Source organism: Nuphar pumila, chromosome 7, assembly GCF_984573655.1.
Source record: "Nuphar pumila chromosome 7, dmNupPumi1.hap1.1, whole genome shotgun sequence".
NCBI lineage: Eukaryota > Viridiplantae > Streptophyta > Magnoliopsida > Nymphaeales > Nymphaeaceae > Nuphar > Nuphar pumila.
In genome coordinates, this window is record NC_143255.1 from 4747513 (window position 1) to 4753040 (window position 5528).

At 36.2% G+C, this 5528-nt stretch overlaps 1 long non-coding RNA gene across 1 annotated transcript; it reads right to left on the minus strand.

Annotated features, from left to right (window-relative positions):
- Positions 1-616: 616 nt before the first annotated feature.
- LOC149830938 (uncharacterized) lies at positions 617-1243 on the minus strand. The gene is made up of 3 exons (XR_016432973.1): positions 1113-1243; positions 880-974; positions 617-783 (listed from the first exon to the last, which is right to left on the minus strand). It is a non-coding gene; the product is annotated as an uncharacterized LOC149830938 (long non-coding RNA).
- Between the last annotated feature and the right edge of the window lie 4285 nt (positions 1244-5528).

Consider the following 5528-nt stretch of genomic DNA (forward strand, 5'->3'; position numbering starts at 1 on the left):
AATTGGAGATGTAGCCTTGCCAGGTTGTCCATGGTTTGTCCATGGTTTTGGTGGTGGAGGAAAGAAATGGGACTGGGAATGGAAGTATTGATGGCTGTAGCGGGCTTGTGGGGTGCCTTCCTGTGCCTATGGTTGGTGAGGTTTGGTGGGGAAATGGTAGATGTTCTGCTTGACGCCGTGCGTAGGACTGAACGGGAAGGCCTTCTGTCATCTTCACCACTTACCTTCCTTATTCAAGCTCTTTGTTATCATCATCCTGTTGACTAAGCCATCACCAATTTGGTCGGTTCTTATATTTTCACTTTGGTTTTTCTTCTAATATCCAAAATATTTTTGAGCTTGTCTCACATATTGCCTAATGCACATACTATGCAGTGTCCATGTTATCATGCAATTTTTCTTTTAATAGAATCCCATCTTTTTAATTGTAAGGAGAAACAGTCAGTTTGGGTCGCCCAAGAGGTGCAACATTGACCATACCCTGTTCCTGCAATCTCCTTGTAAAACTCCACTATAGTTCTCTTCTCTTTTTATATGCAGTTTATGTCGTACCAACAGGAGGAAAGAGCTGAAGGAGAAAATCAGTGCATAGATATCTTGCATCTTCTGTATGAGGTTGGCGATCAGATAAAATGTGTCTAAACTGATTTAATTTTACAATGGTGTTTTTGATACAACATTTTACAGGCACAATAGGTTATGTGCTGGTAGATCCCGAATGCGATGCACATCTTCTAATGATAATTCCCTCTCCAACTGAATCCGGGTAGCTTGTAAAACCTCCTGAGAAAGAAATAGTACAGCAACAGTTTAGCATCTCTCTCTCTCATCAGCTTGCTTATTAAAAAAAAAACTCTCTCGCGAAGGTATAGTTCATACGTTGAATTCCATGTAGGAAGCACGCATAGCAAGCCATTGTGCGTCCATCATTACAAATGATATGCAGTATAACACATCAAAGGCATCTTCATCCTCTGCAAAATGAAAAGGTAAAAAAAAATCAAAATGCAGAATGAAGGAGTTTCTGCAAGTTTTGCCTCTACAAACAAAATAAAAAAGTCTGAGCAAACAACCTCACATCATTATCTAAACCAAATGGTAGGATGATTTACCTGACAAGATTCTCATGAAGTTTATTCCTGGAATAGATTTTGGTTGCGCTGTAGAAAAGAAAAGAAAAGAAATAAGAAACATGTTAAGGGAGGCATTTTTTACAGGTATTTGGCAAATACATTTCACCAGTAAATATAGTAGATTCAAATGGAAGGCACGTATACCAGAAAAAACGAAGAGACAGCTTGTTGAAGAAGAGAAAGTACGATGTGCCACACTGCCTACAGTCAAATTTCTTTCCATGCTAACCAGGTTTGATTATCGTGAAAGCAAATTAAACAATGTTATAGCATAAGAAAGAAAGTTGTTTCTATTAAGCTCCTAGCACCTGATGGATATGTAATGACATTGGTTTTAGTTAAAAAAAAATCACGAATGAGATCTAATGAATAATATCGTGATCCCCTTTTTCTTACAATTGATTCACATTCATCTGCAAGTTGGAACATATCTGAAGCTTGCTGATATATTAAACATGCATCATACTTCTTCCAAATAAAGAATGTCTATGCAGTTGTTGGTTTTCCAAGCCCTAAAATGAATTAAATTTATTCTAGGTGATGAAAACTAGAAACCCAGACCAGAAAGCACAATAGACGGAATCAGACACGTTTTAAAATCTTGGCAGATCAATTCCAAAGGCAGTTTTCTAGTTAATATAATTTTGAAGAAACTTTTCTGATTTCTGGAAGTTTAGTGTAATGTCGGTTAGAGTAAATCATGCACATTAGTAATAATTTTTTCTTTGAAGTTTTTTAGCCTATCAAAACACAAACATTTTGAACAGGTGTAGATCAGTTTCACCTATTTTGGATTCATTAATGTAGCACTATGCTAATAACTTTTCCTTCCAGATTGGAACTGAAAATGGCTGTATCACTAACCTGAAAGCAAATCTAACATGTTTATTAGCATAAAAGAGATATTGATGCCTGCAACAGCAAATGGATATTCCCATATGGCTCGTTCTCCTCCTCTTTTGAAGAGTAACCTTTGAAATGATTCCTTCATTTAAAAAAAAATCCAAGTTAAATCACACTGAAATTGATAAACAAAACAAGTAACAAATGCATTCCTACTTACTGGATAATTTCTTGCAAAAAACAGCAGATTCTCAAGACCAGTGAATCCACAGCCCCTGTATAAGAACAAGTCTAACTTGTCACAATTCTGGTCAGCATTCTAGCTAAGAAGAAACGTCCGTGGTACAAGAATACAGAATAGTATGGAAAAAGGAAAAGTAACGCCATTTCTTATAGGCTATACTAGAGGTCTTTCAGCAAGAATTTCTACTGGTGACGTGAATACATCAAAGCTACTTATCTATTTTAGTTACAAGTTGTTACATGTGCTAGAGACTTGGATAAAAATTTCCCACAAGCCACTTGGATTCGTGGCCTGAACTTTTGCTCTTAAGAAAAAGAGTTCTTTACTACAGCTGCCCAATGTGCGAAAGCAAGAAGTCAATAGAACATCTACATGGAAATTGAAATTTCCTTAAGTATCTCTTTTATTTAGCATGGGCTAAGAATTTTAATTGTTAGAATGAGAGGTAGGATTGTCACATTCTAGTTGCAAGCAGATTTCCTATTTTCTACTCTGGGTACATGTGGTCATTGCTACTGCGCTCAGTTGGCATGGCAATACCAGACTTCATTCTATTGGCTGATGTCACACAGGTCATCATTAAGATACACTTATGTTTCTTTGTGTTTCTCTCTTGCCTGATCTTGAGATGAATCTTCATTTGTTTTACTTATTGATTTAGGTACTCTTTCTATAGGTTCTGTCTAATGCCTTTTTCCCATAACAGGAAGATGGTAAGAACAATATGACCCATTGGTGTCAGTCCTGATGAATGAAGCATGATTCTTTCCTTATAAAGGACTAAATAGTTAAGCAAACAAGAGCAATCTGGACCAGAAGTTCATGCAAATAGACGACATGGAAGGAATTGGAAAAAGAAAGCCATGGATAATTGGTGAATTCAAGAATTCAAGATTCAGGAAAAAGACATAAGAGAACTTGGTGAACTAGAGGAGAAACATATTTGGAATGGTACGGTAAGAAGATAATATTAAGAAACTGGACCCATGTGATCAACCATAGAATCAATAGATAGGAAATAACATGGAGTATGAGAACAAGAGATTCTATTTTAACCATTACTAATGAGAAGAAAAGAGAGAGAGATAATGAAATGAATAAGTGATGAGTGATGACTCCTAACAATAACTTAACACCAAATGAGGGACAAAGTGTGTTGTAAGCAATTCTAGAATAACTTCAGAAAGCAATGAAAATTGAAGAGAGGAAAAAGAGAAGAAATTCATGGGGCACCGGCAGAGTCAACCTCAACCTTTAGCTAGGTAATCTCGGTTACCTTTATAAAAGGGAAAATCATTAGATGCACATGAATGACTGGAACATCCTTCAATTAGTATCATGTCAAAATGAAAGCCACTGAATGATAAACTACAGAAAAACAACCATACATCAGTGTACATGGCTTGTGGTCAACAGTACCACCCAGTTAAGTACATTATAGCTGCTGCGTTTTCTGATAGAGAAACATCAATAGTACATCTTGGGAATAATGGGAAAACATAGATAAATGCATTTACCTAAAGTCAGTTGATGGATTTGGACCTTGCCACCCCATTTCTTTCCACTGCTCAGAGATTAGTCCTTCAAGAGCAGTATCTGGAAAGGCAGCATGCCATAAGGCTCTAAGGGCTTCCTGCCAGTGAACAGTCCAAGCATTTTATTGTGCACTAGCACCAAAGTTATCACCAGTTAACAGTAACCAACATTTGTAAGGAAAGTATATAAAGTTGTAAAAACAAGTAATTGAAAAACAAAAGAAACTTTTTTACAGAAAGAAGCAACTCAAATACCAGTAGCAAATCATCTCCTAAGATTTCAGATGATAAAAAATGAAAGAGATTTATTTATTTCAATAACTTTATTGGGCACTATTTAGGTGCCACACTCCAGAGAATATAATCCATGATGATTACCAACTAGATGCCAACCAAATTGAAGAATTATAAGAAACTGCAGCACAACTTATCCTCTCTTTGTACAAAAAATCATTATATGCATAGCCTTTTTCTTAATTCTAATTGCTAGAGGCTAGTATGTCAAAATGTTTTCACAATTTTCCAACGATTCATGAGCTGGTTGGTCCAGCCGGTCCCTAGTCTAACTCAAAAGTGACATAAACACATCATGATTAATATGAGAGACTTTCTTATGAATTAATATTTCATATAATAGCTTGACTGAAAATGATAGCAACTCAAAGGCTGGGGTTCCATGTGTAATGAACCACACGCGTCTCACTGCACGTGATGTATGCATGTTGGATTTAAACTTATCAATAATGGAGGTTTTAGGAACCATGGTTTCCTCCCATGTTGAAAACATGAGATGCGCTTCTAAAGTCTGGTGACCTAGGCTCGTCTTTTGTCACTGATATTTCTTAGCTGATTTCTGCCATTAACTGGTTCGGACTTCTTGATGAGGGTTTTCATTTTTCATAAAACTCGTATCAGGTTGCATTTGCTAATACAAATGTTTTTCATATTCTAGGTGGTCATACAACTTTTTTCCTCAAGCTTCTTAGATCAGCACTTAGTTCTTGGGATTTATTTATAAATCCACTTCTTTCAAGGTCATTTTTACCTAAAAAACATTGCTTCAAATTCTTAGGCTGCTTTTATTTAAATTCCAACGTATCCATGCATTGGAATTGTTCAAAAAGAAAAAAAATCATATGCTGAGTTCTTAAATTGTAGATAAAATAGATTCCAAATAGACAGGTACAAATAAACAAAAAAAATGAAGGGACAAATACTTGATGTTCATGACATGAATCATCAAATGGCACTTCTAAACGTCCTTGAAGCTTTTGCAATCTCTCTTCCTGCCAAGCAGCAATAAAAAACCAATATCAGTAAACATGAATTGCTAAAATATATAAAGAAAGGCAACATATACAACAGAATATCTTCAGTCAGCCCATACTGCACAAGGTTTCCATGGAATTTTCCTTGTAGGAATTTTCAAACATGCATCTCGCCCAATGAACCAAAGAAAAAAAGCATCAGCTAAAACCTATGTCACATGGGTGCGGGTACGGGTGTGACACAGGTGCGGAGCAATTTCAAAAATTTTGTACACGGGGACACAGATATATATATATATATATATATATATATATATATATATATATATATATATCCGACCCCGATACCATCTTGGATTTAGGTTGGGTCCGGATCCGGACCCGAGTCCAAATTAATTTTAATAAATAGACAAAAATAGACTCAGTCAAAGTTGACTGAGTCGAAAATGTGGACGGACTTGGCCCCGGTGCGTTGACTGAGTCCGACACTTAGTTGACTGTGTCT